This window comes from Pristiophorus japonicus, chromosome 5, assembly GCF_044704955.1.
Source record: "Pristiophorus japonicus isolate sPriJap1 chromosome 5, sPriJap1.hap1, whole genome shotgun sequence".
Lineage (NCBI taxonomy): Eukaryota > Metazoa > Chordata > Chondrichthyes > Pristiophoridae > Pristiophorus > Pristiophorus japonicus.
The window spans coordinates 93,215,693-93,232,643 of record NC_091981.1 but is presented as its reverse complement, the minus strand read 5'-3'; the positions used below and the strand labels follow the sequence as shown (position 1 = coordinate 93,232,643).

Sequence of the window (16,951 nt, the reverse complement as noted above, 5' to 3'; positions counted from 1 at the left end):
ATGATCACCCCCGCAGCGCCAACAAGGTGTTAATGGCCTTGCATTCATCATCCTTGATGGTGGACTCTGAATCATCTGCGGACGTGCAGCTGCAGGTATGTGTGACCTGCCCTGTACGTTACAATTTGAAAACAACATCACTTTGTTCACAGTACTTGTAGCAGCACTTGTGTGCTGAGAGATTTGTAAAATCCTGTACAATGAAGAATCCAGCATGTGTGCTGGGAACATGATGTAAACACTATTGTTCAGAACGTCTCCCTAAGACCACATTTCACCCCCAAGAATTTCTCTTTGCTTTAATTAAAATTGAAAAGGTTTTAAACTTATAAATAGCCTTTGGCTCCTTAAAGAAAAAAAGTTCTCCTATTCTTTAGTTCTTCCTGCACCTCATATGACTCACTGGTGACAAGGCCCCAGGCTTTTGTCAGTGGGGCCCTTGAGCCAAATCACTGAGAGTTATACAAAGATTTTCCAGAGTGATAAACCTCCAAAGTTTTCCTTCTTCCCTGCTATTATATCTTCAGTACAATTCACAAACACACACTAGCCTTGAGATGGCAAAACACTCCGGAACTTTTGTCAGGTGACCTGTTCCCTCTTTATTTGTACACAGCACTGGCTGCAGTGCCACAGTCATCATCATCATCATAGGCAGTCCCTCGAACAAGGATGACTTGCCTCCACGAGTTCACAGGTGCTTTGATGAAGAACCCAATGTTCCAGTCCTGAACTCCAACCGAGGGGACAGAAGATGCCTGTGCGTGAATTTTTTTTAATGTGTTGTGACCGTTGCACACCAGCCACCTCACGGACTTGACAGAGCTAGGTCTCGGTCCAGTGGCAAGGATTAACCAAGACGATTGCAGACCTGCTCTGCTGCACGGACCTCGCACGCACACATTAGTGCACAGACGAGCCACAGTAGTCCACAGGTGGAGCTATATATATTACACTTCTCCCTCCTTAATGAAGAAATAATTATAACAAAATAATCATCATACATAACTTGCATGGTTTTACATAACAAAAGATATGGACATATTTTGCCATATTTACAAATCAAGTTTAACCACTTGTTTTCTGTTTCGAAGAGGGTACCTTCACCCTCAAACAGATCCTTTCAAACATGGCGTCGAATTTAAACTCATTCGAGGCTGATCCTGAGGAAAGTTTTCTCCAAGCGATGCCCTTGATTTCCATTTGAACTCTCTCTCTTTAACTCTACCTCTATCAAAGTAACTGCATGCAAAACTCTTGGTCAAGCACATTCCCAGGTCCTGGTCATAGAGGTCTCCTAATAATTTGGACCTAAATTTATTTGGTATAACCACTCTTGCACCCCACATGATACAATCTTTATCAACTGATAATTCATTCCTACGAATTAAGAATGGATGAATATCTTTGTCTGTTACCTGGTTTGACCAGCCATACACCTTTGACATAACTGGGTCACGTTTGGTTGCTCTACCAATCTCTTCAGCTGTGATTGGCAGTTCAACAATGTATGAAAAATAGAACACTTCTTCCCTATTGGGTGTAACTTGGCATATCTAGACATATCATCAGCATTACTGTGATCAGCTGATCATCTGTATCCAACATCATATGTATATGCTGACAAAATCAAAGCCCATCTCTGCAATCGGGCTGCAGCTTGGAACTGGGGACTTTGGATAGAGGATTGCTGTCCAGGGCTTATGGTCCGTAATGATGGTAAACTTACGACCGTACAAGTATTTGTGGAACTTCTTGACCCCAAAAATGAATGCCAAAGCTTCCCTTTCGATTTGCGCATAATTATGCTCACTGGCACTGAGAGCGCATGAAGCAAAAGCAATTGGTCTCTCCTCCCCACTATGTAGTACATGAGGGATCACTGTCCCAATTCCATATGGAGAGGCATCACATGCTAGCTTGATCTCCTTAGATACGTCATAGTGAACTAGCATGGTGCTCTCTACCAATTTGCTTTTACACTCCTTGAATGCTGTATTGCATTCTTCTGACCACTTCCAATGGACCTGTTTTTTTTAATAGTTCCTTCAGTGGATGCAACACTGTAGCCAAACTAAATGTGGAGTCCAAGTCATGCTTGGCTATAAATACTCATCCAAGCTCATATCAATTTAATAGACTACCATTTGGAGTGTCTTCCACCCCTGCCATATTCCAAGGGGTGATGAACCAGATTTTGCAAGGTATTGAAGGGGTAGTATGTTATTTAGATGACATACTAATTTCAGCAACAAACAGGCAAATTCATAATAACATGTTGAATTTCCCATAATAGTTCAAAAAACCCCAAAATGATCAAAGTTCAGTGACATTCTTGGGAGTGGATGCTTTCCTGATTGCATCCAGCTTTCCCTTGGTTGGATGTAAACCATCTTTGTCTAGTCTGAACCCAAAGTACTCCACGGAGTTTTGAAATAAATCACAATTGCGAGCAGACACTCATACTCTGTCCTTCTCTAGCCGTTTGAGGACTTCATTCAATATGTTATCAGGAATTTGCCTATTTGGTGCTGAAATTAGTATGTCATTTAAATAACATACTACCCCTTCAATACCTTGCAAAATCTGGTTCATCACCCCTTGAAATATGGCAGGGGTGGAAGACACTCCAAATGGTAGCCTATTAAATTGTTTTAAGCCTAGATAAGTATTTATAGTCAAGCATGACTTGGACTCCTCATTTAGTTCAAGCTGTAAGTAGGCATTCGTAAGATCCAGTTTTGAGAAGATCTGACCACCTGTCAGTGTTGTGAGCAAATCTTCTACAATTGGCAATGTATTGGGAAGATTACCCTCTAGAACCTGGTTTACGGTTACTTTATAATCACCACACAATCTTACCTTACCATCGGACTTAGGTACAACAACAATGGTTGTAGCCCAATTACGTAGATCTATCTTAGAAATAATGTTCTCAGTGTCTAGTCTTTTGAGTTCTTGCTCAACTTTCTCCTTGAGTGCATATGGTATAGGACGTGGCTTGCAGTAAACTAAACTGATCTAGCGTCCTTCTGTACCCTGACATCGCCTTGAAGCCTTGAATCGGACTGCTTGTTTCACAGAACATCTTCTGATAATTCTTGATAACATCATCCTTTGATGCAAATCTCATTTCAACACGAAAAATCTCACTCCAATCCAGCTTCAGTGATCCCAACCAATTTCTTCCTAGTAAGGCAGGCTTGTCTCCTGCTACTACTAATAGAGGCAAGCTCTGAAATTGATCTTTATATTTCACCAGTACGGTGATATGACCTACCACAGTAATGTTCTCTCCTGAGTAGCCTTGCAGCTCTATCTTGGATTTCTCCAATGAGAAATCACGGAATTTGTCGTGGTAAAGTGATTCTGATACTACACTCACGGATGCACCAGTGTCGATTTCCATGGGTATCTTGGTTCCTGCAACATCTATGTGGATTCTGATACTTTTCGAATCGCTGTTAGTTACCCTCGTGCTCCTGATGATGTGTAGCTCTAAAACCTCCTCATCCTGTTGTTTTTCTTCCATACTATGTAGTCTCTGGGATTTCTACTTATAGCTTTGAAAGTTGGTTGACCCTTCAGTCGGCATGCCTTCGCAAGATGCTCAGTTTTTCTGCAGATAAAACACTCTGCCTTCACATATCGACAACTTTGAGCAATGTGTTGTCCCAGGCACCAATAGCAGGACTTCAATGCTCTGTTACCATTGCCAGTTTCTGAGACCTTGGGACCCAACTGCCTTTTACTTTAAACCTGCAGGTGATTCACTTCGGTTGTCTGACGACTGGAAATAGTATGAAATTCTCGGGCATATTGGTCGGCCATGTTCATTGACATAGCTGTCTGACAAGCTAAATCAAAAGTCAAGTTCGGCGTTGTCAATAACTTTCTTCTGATCACATCATTTTTCATCCCACAAACAAAGCGGTCACGTAATGCTCGGTCCTGAAAGTTTCCGAAATTCAGTGAATAGCTAACTTTTTTAATGCTATAATGTACTCACTGATATTTTCTTCGGTTAACTGATCTCATATTCTGAAACGATAACTTTCAGCAATTTCCAGGGGATCAGGACTGTAATGCAATCTGCTTAAGAGTTGTAACCTTTGGCTTGACAGGCACAAGCAAATTTTTCAGGAGTTGTCTTTCCAACACCACCCGGTTATGGGTTTCATCATTGGGGACTTTGGTGATATTATTTGCGGTGAAAAACATTTCTAACCGCTCCACATATGCTCCGAAACTTTCACGGTCGTGTTGAAACTCCCCCAAATGCCCTATTATTCCCATAGGCGCAGCCATCTGGATTCTGGCAGTTCAGACAAGTGTGCTTGTAATTAGCTTGGATTTGTAGCTGTTAATCAAAACAGAGAAACTCTCAAAGTCTCTTTGTTGGTTGGCTGAATACTCCGCCAACAAAAATTGCAGCTTTCTTTTCCGATTATCCCATCTTCATTGTTATATCTTCAGTACAACTCACAAACACACACAAGCCTTAAGATGGCAGAATACTCCAAAACTCTAGTCAGGTGACCTGTTCCCTCTTTATTTGTACACAGCACTGGCTGCAGTGCCACAGTAATCCACAGGTGGAGCTATATGTATTACACCTACGAGGAAGTACTTGGCCTCTGCTTGGCTGATACAGCTCAGAAAATCATTGTATGGAGAAACCACAGGTCCTGCCACTCCATAACATAGCAATTGATATACACATGCACTGTGTGCCACCTGAGTCACAAAACATTTCTTAACTCTGCTCCTTATTTAAAGATATTTGCTGTCAAAAGTGGCTTAAAAACCACACATGGGGTAGTGCCCTCATTGGTTTTATATACATATCAGCTAACCATTTTAAATTATTTCTCTGTGAAACTTCAACACTGCAGCTGTAAGCATTTTTATAACCTTCTGTGAATGTCTTACTGCCCCATTCTAAGCTGTCAATTTCTTACAGGTACCTAGAGAAGGGACTAAAAGTGCCAGCTCGAGAACAATGGCAAATATATTTTATATTTGAAGAAAAACACAAAGATGCATAGTTCTCTGCATGTACACTTCAGTGATTAAAGCTCTTTGCAGATCCATTAGAAGCCCTGCTATCTGCAGCATGTATTTATAAAACACTTCTTGTGCAAGTGCTGCAGCTCCCTGCAGCACAGGCAATGTATCCATGGAAACTCAGGCAGAGGTAAAGATAACAGCTATTAGCATGAACTGCTCCTGTGATTGAGCAAAAGTTGTAGGGAGCACATAATATACTGTTGCTGCCATACTGCAACAAGACAGCAGTGTCAGTCCCTCTGTAGATGCTTGAAATTAGGTTTGAGGTCATGAATATGGAGAAAATGAACATTGCTATATGGGCTGCTCTGTTTCTCACCATAATTTTTTACTGGAGATGAGGTAGTTCGAGCTGCCTGAATCAACCAAATCTAGGCCTTAACACTGATAAAAATAGGAAAGTATAGTGGTAAGGAAAGACAGCAGCAACAAAAATCAATATAAAACAAAGAAATAGTTTGAGGATAATAGGTGCCATATGGAAAAAAAAACACCTGAGCTGGCACAGGAATAGAATCACAGAAAGGTACCTTGTAAAAGCAGATGATCCTAATACAAGTAAGAAATAAGAATGCTTTTAAGGGGAAGCTAGATAAGCACATGAGGGAGAAAGGAATAGAGAGATATGCTGATAGTATTAGATGATTGGGGTGGGAGGAGACTCGGTAGAGCATAAATGCCGGCATGGACCTGTTAGGCCAAATGGCCTGTTTCTGTGCAGTAGACTGGATGTAACCCAGTGATTCAGTGGTCCAGTGAATGCAGTCCTATGTCCTGACCCAGCAACAAAATGGAAAATAATAGGCCCTGGCTGACATTGGGCTCGAGGACTCTCCCCTGCCTCCCCATCCTCCCAAACGCATGACTTATTTGTGAAATTCAGCAGGTGTGGGGAAGTTACATCCTACCATTCTGTAGCACACTAACATACTATAAAATATGGTGTACAGTAATCATCACACAGCATAATGCCTGATGCCAACATTGGCTGCACATCCACTAATATGTTTTTTTTAATTACAGATTGTAATCATTAACACATCCTAAACCAGGACTGGTGAACAGAATCACATTGCGCATGTTTTTCCTGTTGGTCTATAATTTCCACAAAGATCATAATTTTTACATTACAAATTCTCAGATTTGTCTTATATAATACAGCATTAACTACAACTTAATACCACATGTTTTTTTCCATCCTGATAAAGCAGTTGGAAATTGAAGAACAGACATGGGAGATAATGGACAAGAAGTACAATGAATTAGATGTAGCTGAAAATGGTATCTGTAAAATGAAGGTTAATTCTTGATGCAAGATACGAGTTGATCCTTCATCTTGCTGCATCAAACCAGTTATTAAAAAACCCCATTATTTTATGAATTATTCTACTTTCCCTTCAATAATAAATCTTAATTTATTTCCTTTCGAAACTAATAAATAGATGTCCCACTTTTTGACTTTCATTTCTTTTTAAACATATCAACTTCTAAACCGTGCATCATTTTATACAATGAGAGATTTATTATTAATCCACAGTTCAAAATAAAGACAAAAATATTTTTTTAATTCAGTTGCTTATAGATGTGGATCTGCAATTTACTCTGTCTTTGTCATTGTTACAGCCACTCATTTTCAGTGATAGAACAGTCCAGTCACATCGTCAGTTACATCACTTTTAACAGCATCAGTTCAAGGTCAGGATATTCAACAATATGTTCCAGCAATACTTTTAGCTCATCGCCCACTTTACTCAGTAAATGCACACAAGACAACAAGCAATGTTCTTTCCATACAATGCACCAGGGACATTGTATATTGTCAGCAAAATACCTTGAAAACAGAATCATGTAGGATGTTAGAAAATCCCCGAACTCATTTGATCATATCTGAATGTGCAATGCCACCTTCCTTTTCAGAGGCAAAAGTATTTTAATTTATCTTATATACCTGAAGTTTAGATATAGCCCCTGCAACACATACAGAAAATATGCTGATATAAGAGATTTACAGGCCAGTTATACAACTGAAAGGCAGTGATATAAGTCATGAGAGTAAAGCTTGATTGGCTTGTATCTTAGGCCCAAGATTCTAGACTGCCTCTAACTTCAACATATTGTTTTTCCTCATATGTAATTGTGATTTTTATTTGTGAAAACCATGGATTTTTTTCATTGTCTTGCTGATCATTAGAGTAAGAATATAAGAACATAAGAAATCGGAGCAGGAGTAGGCCACATGGCTCCTTGAGCCGGCTCTGCGATTCAATAAGATCATGGTTGATCATCGACCTCAACTCCACTTTCCCTCCATATCCCCATATCCCTTGATTCCCCTAGAGTCGAAAAATCTATCTATCTCAGCGCTGAATATACTCAACATTGGTGACATATGCTTTGTTGAAGAAGGGAGTACAGATGAGGAAGTTGAGGAATATTAGCAAATAGACAACTTGAAGTGCACCACACTTGAAACACAAAATAGATGAAAGGCTCTGGAGAGGGAGACTACGATGGAGTGGGGTAGCAATTCCAAGTGGCCTCCTTGTGTGTTGTTAGTTGGTATGATTGCATGAGGATGAGGGTGAGTGTGAGAGGTGGCTAATGAGATGCAGATGTGATAATGTGCTGCTAATGTTGGGGCTCATTGTGATCCAAGACAGTATAAACGGCACTCGTGCTGATGGAATAGATGGCAGATGAAGTACAGATGACAGAAGCATTCTCATCATCACAGGCAGTCCCTCGAAATTGAGGAAGCCTTGCTTCCACTCTAAAAGTGAGTTATCAGGTGACTGAACAGTCCAATACGGGAATTACACTCTCTGTCACAGGTGGGACAGATAGTTGTTGGCGGAAAGGGTGGGTGAGGAGTCTGGTTTGCCGCACACTCCTTCCGCTATCTGCGCTTGTTTTCTGCATGCTCTCGGTGACGAGACTCGAGGTGCTCAGCGCCCTCCTGGATGTTCTTCCTCCACTTAGGGCGGTCTTTGGCCAGGGACTCCCAGGTGTCGGTAGGGATATTGCACTTTATCAAGGAGGCTTTGAGGGTGCCCTTGAAACGTTTCCTCTGCCCACCTGGGGCTCGCTTACAGTGTAGGAGTTCCAAGTAGAGCACTTGCTTTGGGAGACTCGTGTCGGACATGCGAACAATGTGGCCCGCCCAACGGAGCTGGTCGAGTGTGGTCAGTGCTTCAATGCTGGGGATGTTGGCCTGATTGAGAACACTGACATTGGTGTGTCTGTCCTCCCAGGGGATTTTCAGGATCTTGCGGAGGCATTGTTGGTGGTATTTCTCCAGCGATTTGAGGTGTCTACTGTATATGGTCCACGTCTCTGAGCCATACAGGAGGGCGGATATCATTACAACCTTCAGCCGCCTGAGGAAGAGAGTGTTCGAAGATCAGGCCCTCAAATCTGGCACCAAGCTTATGGTCTGCAGGACTGTAGAAGCATTCCATCAATGCTGAGAGAGTTCATCCAAAGAGGTAATATTGGATGGAGACATTGCTGGAATCATTTGCAGCCAGCAGAGTCTGTGCTGGGAATGGACTGAGCAACAGCTTCTACCTGAGGAAGTGATCATCTGAGAGATTTTACTGTACATTTGATGCTGTCAAGTAATCAGCTGGAGCAATTGCCACGGAACCCCCGCCTCAGGTTGACAGACGTGGACCCCGAGCTGTGTGAATTCCGCAGCATACAGGGAAATTTAAACAGTAAGTGAGAAAGGGCTCTTAAGTGCTTGTAAACTACCTGATAATGATTTCAATTGGGTTGTGTGCTGCTGCCAGTCGGCTCGGCTCCACGATAACAGACGCGCCTTGGGGAAAGACGCATGGAAGTGGGACGACAACAGGTTCCCGGCTGTCAAAAATAATAACTTTCCCACCTAACCCGCCACCGATCGTGCCCGCTACCACCCCCTAAAATTCCGGCCTCTGTGTTTCCTGTACAAGAACAATCTAAATCTCTCTGCACACCAACATTTAATAGTTTCTCACCATTTAAAAAATATATTCGGTTGGATATTGCCTCCTGTTAGCGCTCTGGAGTGGCGGCAAAGCAAGCTCATGGCTTAACACCCGGCTGCGGAGAGTTTAGCGCTGCCCGGAGAATTCAGTTCACTTTTACCGGTGGCGCTAACGCTTATCACCTCGCCATCTAACGGCAGTCAGATCATGACATCAGTACGCGTGCTAGTGCCCCGAACGCGAACATCGGTTTGTGCACCTCACTTACCAACAGCCGCTGAACACGGCAGAGAAAGCAGGCGGTCCCAGCTTTTTTGGGCGATGCTGGGAGGGTATTTAAAGGGATGAACAACCGGGTTACTCAGAGGTCACAGTGAGTGCTACGAATGCACATAGCACAGTGCGTGTATCTTTGGGATTGCTGTGGTGATTGTCTTCAAAGTTACAGTTAAGTATCGATTTGAGGGGTGCATTTAGATGGGTGCAGTGCTAACATGCTACCATCGCCTCCTCCAAGCAATTGATAGGTGGTGTCTACAGAGGAGGGAGATTGGGAATGTGGTGCCATAAATGAGGAGACACAGTAGATGTCGGGGCAGGAGGCCTTACCCCCCACTGATTTAATGGGAGCGCTCATCATACCTAGACATGTCTGAGGTGCAGTGTGTTAGAAGGCTGCGGTTCTACAAGGAGGTAGTCACCAAGCTATGCCATCTACTGCAGCCAGACCTAGAGGCTGATATCAGGACCAGGACTTCGCTGTCCGTCGCAGTAAAGGTATCTGTCCGCTTCTTCCAACCTTCCAGACTACAGAAGGGGACATCTGCAGCATATCGCAATTTGCTGCTCATTGCTGCTTCCGCAAGGTCACAGACGCTCTCTACCGCAGGACAATGGATTATATAAACTTTCCTATGATGAGGGAGAAGCAGAAGGAATGGTCACAGGGATTCGCCTGGGTAGTGGACTTTCCGATGGTTCAGGGCACGATTAATTGCACCCACATGGCATTGCGTGCACCACACCAGAATGCCGAGGTATTTCGCAACCACAAAGGCTACCACTCTCTCAATGAGACCACATGCAGCGCATCCTCGCTGTCAATGCCCGCTATCCTGGCAGCGCATCGTCGCTGTGAATGCCTGCTATCCTGGCAGTGCATCCTTGCTGTGAATGCCAGCTATCCTGGCAGCGCATACAATGTTTTCATCCTGTGAGAGAGCACTGTGCCTCGACTCTTCCAGACACCACATCAAGGTCATGCTGGCTGCTAGGTGACAAAGACTATGGTCTAGCCAGCTGGCTCATGACACCCCTCCGCAATCCCAACACCCATGCTGAGCATCAGTAGAACAAGAGCCATGCGGCCACCCGGAACCTCATAGAGCAGACTATTGGGATGCTAAAGCAGCGTTTCCGATGCCTCCACCGCTCTGGAGGGAGCCTTCAGTACTCACCTGATCAAGTCTCGTGCTTCATTGTGGTCTGTTGCATGCTGCACAACCTGGCCATCATGAGGGCCCAGGCATTGCCACTGGGGATTGCAGCTCCACCTCAGGAGGAGGAAGAGGGAGAGGAGCATGATGAAGCATAGCGTGACAACGCAGATGAGGAGGAGGATCAGCAGCCATGGAGGAGGCACCATGCCAAAGCTACCGCTGCAAGGGTCTCACGTCAGCGCCTCATCCTGCAAAAAATTCCGATGGCGATTGGGCCTCATAGTTACATTGCTATGTGCTAGGCTCATGGCACAGGTCCATGAAATTCACAATTAATATACATCACAGCAATGCAAATGGTTAAATCAACATTTTATTATCTCTAACAAGAGTGTGCCCTCAAGCCGTACACCAATAACCCTTCACCAACAACTAATAAAGAATGTAACAAATGCCCCTTGAAACAGCATAACACACAAGAAAATTCCTGAATATATATACAAACGCTCCTCCCATCTGAAATGCAAGACCAGCTCCCATGAATCACATTATGCCAAGACCCTTCCACAAATAATAGGCGTCAAACATCAGCAACAAAATTTGTACAATTATACTTACAATATGTGGTTATCTGGCCATGGTTGGAAAAGTCCTTATTGGGACTTACTCGCATATTTTCCACCCGTTCCCTTTTCCCCCATTCCCATGCCGAGTGCGCCTCCTTAATGTGTCTACAGTGCCTGCAGCAAGGCTGCTTGAAGGCTGCTGTGTCTGTGAAGCAGAGACTAAAGATGGCCTAGCAGGATGCCCTGACCCAGCTCTGGGCTTTGAAGGCTCAGTCGTAGACTGCACCACCTCAATATGTGCGGCAGCAGTCTGGTATGAGTGGCAGTGGTGGGAGCCAGAATGCTGGCATAGTGAGAGATGAAAGCACCTTCCATTTCCATCAACACACTGTTAATCCCCCGGGGCAGAGCCTCAGCATCTGGAGCAATCGACTGGAGCATAGATTGCTGGCCTGCTTCGGCACCATGAGTTCCCCGTTGGAGTGTGGGGAATCCAGAGAGGATGGCAGCAGCCAGTGCTGGCGTGGCATCAATCTGAGTCTGCCTGAGAGCAGACTGAGTTTGCAATGCAACGGACTGAGAATTGATGCCACCAACCAGTGACTGCATCACATCACGAAGGCCTTGAATAGCTTTGGCCTGTACTGTGATAGCTGCTGTCACATCAGCCTTGGCACGCGCCATCACCTCTGGGTCCCCACGGTCACTTGTCGACTCCAACGTCCTTTGGTACTTGCCAAGGATGGGCTCTATGGAATGCTCAGAGGCACAGGCAATGCTTGAGGCAGTCTCCCCCAACCTCACAGCAAGTGTATCCATGCTCTGCGGGACCCTTGCCAATGCACCCATAAGCTCGTGGTGCATCCCCTGAGAATCTGTCGCCATACCCTCAAAATCCAAGTGCACATCTGAGTCATGCTCAGCAGGACTCAGGCGCCGACTCACCCTCCGGGGAGCTGGCCCCCGAGCTTCCCTTTGCGCTGGGCGTTACTGCAGGTCACTGGGTGCAGGAACGTCGGGTTCGTTAAATCCCAGGAAGATCGGCTCGTTCAGCAAGGTGGCATCCCCACTGTCTGCAGCAGATGGATCCTGCCGGAGTGGCGCAGAACTGTCGCCCCGTTCCTCCTTGTCTCCCCCATCGTTGAGGAGCAGTGTGGTTAGCAGAAGGGGAGAGGGCAGGAAACAAAGAAGGAGGTGACATGGGACATTTGTATGTAAAGTGGGAAAGGCGTGTGGGTTCAGGGGTAAATGGTCTCATACAAGAGGGAAAGGGGATGAACATACCGTCACTGTCGCCAGGGAGGCTCGGCTTGCCCGACAACTACCGCACCCACTTGTGCGCCCATGAGGGCGGACGCTCGCTCTTCCACCTCCCTGAGGGCATGGAGGTCAGGCTCCCCTCCTCTGGTCCACATTTGTTGGCATCTGTTGTGAGCAAGTTTTGCCTGCAATAACAACAGAAGGTGGTGTGAGTAAGTGTGCAGCTAATCGCCTGCCACATGTGCCTTGCAGAGTTGAATAGTTGCTACTGTATGGAAGCGTGCCGATGTCCATTTGACTCTCAGTAGCTGCGCAGAGTGGTTGTGTGAGCGGTGGGATTTGGTGGCTACCAGCTAAGATTAAGGGTAAGGCTAAAGTTTTGTAAATGCACATAAAGAGTGAAAAGGTAATAAGAGGAGGGGTGGGGCTGAGTAGGGACCAAGAAGGAGAGCTACTCATGGAGGCCCAGGGTATGGCTGCTGAACTGAGGTGGAATTTTGCAGCTATCTTCAGCAATGAAGGCCATGGGCTGGTACACATAGTGAAGGAGCAGGTACTGCACAGACTCTACACTGTGTGAGAAAGTGAAGTTCACATTATGGCATTATAAGGTTAATAGAAAGCGTTATCACCCTGACGATCCGAGTGAGGTCGTTCAACTTCTTGCGACATTGCGTCGCAGTTCTGGGCACCGTGTTCCTTGCCGACACGGACTGTGCCACCTCCCTCCACAAACATCTGAACACTGTTGGCGGTGGCCTCCTGCCACTCTCAAACTGCAGGACATCCCTTCGCCTCTCCACAGCCTCCGTCAAAGCCTCAAGGGCCGCGTTGGAAAAGCAGTGGGCACTTTGGTGAACTGCACCCTCAGCCATGTTGCTGCTCTGACCAGACTGTGATGGTGAAACTGAGCCTGCAGAGAGTCCTCTTACTCTCCCTTTAAGAAGCGGCTGGCGCCGGAACATCTGACGACCATCGCCTCATCCACCTTCGCTCTGGGAATTTATCGCAATAATTTTCAGCTTCACCGGCCTAAGAGAATTGTGCAATGACTGATTCACCGATCCATTTCCCTCTTGGGGTGCTGAAACCGAATTTCGCGGTAGATGGTATTAACTTTCACAAGGCGTTACACTTACCAACCAGCTGGGATTACCACCTCAAAATAGGTGATACTGAATTTCTAGCCCATTCGGTTTTTCTATTCTTCCTACCAAAGTGAATAACCTCATATTTCCCCACATTATACTCCATCTGTCACCTTATTGTCCACTCACTTAACCCTTTGCAGGCTCTTTGAGCTAAAATTTCCACTTGTATCGCTACCGGCCATATCCGGGTGGTGTTCCGGCAGTAATCAATGTTCGACTTTTTAGAACCGCTGGAATACCGGCCAGATCCAAAGCCGCTAGTTTTGGATTTTTTTTCCCGCTGGTGGTGGTAGCAGTAGAGAGCAGTCTTTTTGCTCATGTAAGGCTGGCGTCCCTGAGAACAGCCCTCCTGCGCATGCACAATCTTTTTTTTTTCCTAACTTACCTTTTACCGGCAAGTCAGGGGTCACCTGTGCATGCGCAGAAGAGGAAGGGAGAGGGAGAGAGAGAAGCTTTTAAAAGCCAGCAAAGAATGACTAAAAAAATGATTAAGAAAGGGAAGATAGACTATGAAAGTTGTGGTGTCCCTGCACCTTGCTACTGAATTACACGAAGCATATACTGCAGACACGGTCATTGCGTGATCTTTCTTTATTCCCAGGACCAAGAAGTGATGACCCTGCGTGGGACCTCCCTTTAAATACCTGAGTGCCCAGGTGAGGAGTGTCTCCAACAAGTTCACCCCCTGTGGTCAAGGTGTGCATTTCCAGGACATATATACAGTGTACAGTGTGGTTGCATGAAGGTTACAGTTACATGAAGGTTACAGTTGTATGAAGGTTGCATACATGACATCACCTCCCCCCTCATGTCTTTTTGTGTCAAAGGTTAAGTCTTTCAGGTGGTCGACGCTCTCTCGTGGAGCGCCGCAGTTGGGGCTCTGGTAGCTGAGCCTTGGCATGCATCTCTGTCACCGGAGGTGATTCCAGCCTGTCTGGGCTGGTCATAGGGACTGTGCATGTTGGTGAATGTCCTTGTTGCTCGTCCACTGGCAGTGGTGTGGGTAACATCTCATGCTCTTCCACAGGTTCCTCAGTGTCTATGCTGAACCTTTTCTTTACTTGGTCCAAGTGTTTGCGGCATATCTGCCCATTGTTGAGTCTGACCACTATGACCCTATTCCCCTCTTTGTCAATTACGGTTCCCTCAAGCCACTTGGGTCCCAAAGCATGGTTAAGAACAAAGACCGGGATATCAATTTCTATACACCTCCCCCTTGCGTTTCGATCATGGCACTCGGTTTGGGACTGGCCCTTGCCCTCAACAATGTCTACCAGAGCTGGATGAATGAGGGACAGCCGCGTTTTAAGCATGCGTTTCATGAGTAGTTCCACTGGCGGGACTCCCTTGAGCGAATGCGGGCGGGACCTGTAGGCCAGCAGGAGGCGCAATAGGCGGTGCTGAAGGGAGGGTCCTTGGATACGGAGCATGCCCTGTTTTATGATTTGGACTGCACGTTCCGCCTGGCTATTGGAAGCCGGCTTGAACGGCGCTGTCCGGACGTGTTTGATTCCATTACCCAACATAAACTCCTGGAATTCATGGCTGGTGAAGAACGGGCCATTGTCGCTGACCAGAATGTCCGGCAAACCGTGGGTCGCGAAAACCATGCGCAGACTTTCCACTGTGATGGATGTCGTGCACGAGTTTAATATGATGCACTCGATCCATTTCGAGTATGCATCGACAACGATCAGAAACATTTTTCCCATGAACGGACCCGCATAGTCTACGTGACCGTGTGACCATGGCCTGGTGGGCCAGGACCACGGACTGAGGGGGGCCTCCCTGGGGGCATTGCCCAGCTGGGCACACGTCGTGCACCTGCGAACCCAGTGTTCCAGGTCTGAGTCAATTCCTGGCCACCATACATGTGACCGGGCAATGGCCTTCATTAGCACGATGCTAGGGTGTTCACTGTAGAGTTCCCTGATGAAGGCTTCCCTTCCTTTCTGGGCCCCATAGCAGGCAGTCGGCTTGGATGGAGAGCTCATCCATCCGTCTGTGAAACGGTCTGACCTCCTCGGGGCACGCCCCGTGTGCAGGCGCCCAATCCCCAGTCAGAACACATTTCTTTATCGTGGACAGGAGGGGGTCTCTGTTGGTCCAGATTTTGATCTGGCGGGCTGTGATAGGGGAGCCTGCAGTGTCAAAATCCTCAACGGCCATGACCATCTTAGTGCTTTGCTCCGACGCCCCCTCTGTGGTAGCCAGTGGGAGCCTGCTGATCACATCAGCGCAATTCTCGGTGCCTGGCCGGTGCCGTATGGTGTAGTCATACACAGCCAGCGTGAGAACCCATCGCTGTATGCAAGCTGACGCATTGGCATTGACAGCCTTGCTGTCGGACAACAGGGATGTTAACAGCTTGTGGTCCGTTACAAGCTCGAACCGCCTACCGAAAAAGTACTGGTGCATCTTTTTCACACCGTAAACACAAGCGAGTGCTTCCGTTTTGACCATGCCGTATCCACACTTTGCCTGGGAGAGTGACCTGGAGGTATAAGCCACCGGTTGGAGTCGGCCGTCATCATTACTCTGCTGCAACACACACCCAACCCCATAGGATGATGCATCATATGTTAAAACCAGTTTTTTACAGAGGTCGTACAAGGTCAACAGCTTGTTAGAAGGTTCCGCGCTCTATTGAAAGCCCATTCTTAACCGTCCCCCCACAAAACCATTCGCAACCTTTACGCAAGAGCACGTGTAACGGCTCCAACAATGTGCTTAAGTTCGGCAGAAAGTTCCCGAAATAGTTCAAAAGTCCCAGGAATGATCGCAACTCCGATGTGTTGCCGGGCCTGGGCGCCCTGCGGATTGTCTCCGTTTTAGCTTCGGTGGGCCGGATCCCGTCTGCGGCAACTCTCCTGCCCAAAAACTCGACCTCTGGGGCCAAAAACACACACTTGGGCTTTTTCAACCGCAAGCCTACCCGGTCCAGTCGGCGTAGCACCTCCCCCAGGTTTTGGAGGTGTTCCTCGGTGTCTCAACCCATTATTAGGATGTCGTCTTGGAATACAATCATTCCAGGAATGGATTTGAGCAAGCTTTCCATGTTCCTCTGAAAGATAGCGGCCGCCGAACGAATGCCAAACGGACAACTGTTGTAGATAAAAAGCCCCTTGTGCGTCGTGATAGTGGTCAGAAGCTTGGATTCTTCAGCCAGTTCCTGAGTCACGTAGGCCGAAGTGAGGTCCAACTTGGTGAACAGCTTGCCACCTGCCAGCGTGGCAAAATGGCCCTCTGCTCTCGGAAGCGGGTATTGGTCCTGCAGTGTCACTCGGTTGATGGTGGCCTTGTAGTTGCCACAAATCCTGACCGAGCCATCTGCTTTGAGAACAGGAAAAATAGGGCTTGCCCAGTTGCTGAATTCAACTACCGAGATTATGCCCTCTCTGAGCAGCCTGTCCAATTCACTTTCAATTTTCTCACGCATCACATACGGCACCACTCTGGCTTTGTGGTGCACTGGTCTGGCATCCGGGGTGATG

At 46.5% G+C, this 16,951-nt stretch overlaps 1 long non-coding RNA gene across 1 annotated transcript in view; it reads right to left on the bottom strand.

Moving 5' to 3' along the window:
* The window catches only part of LOC139263850 (uncharacterized), a 108,827-nt gene that overhangs the window by 43,822 nt on the left and 48,054 nt on the right, over positions 1–16,951 (bottom strand). The window contains exon 2 of the long non-coding RNA XR_011593232.1: positions 12,331–12,491. This is a non-coding gene — a long non-coding RNA (uncharacterized lncRNA). The remainder of the gene's footprint in view (positions 1–12,330; positions 12,492–16,951) is intronic.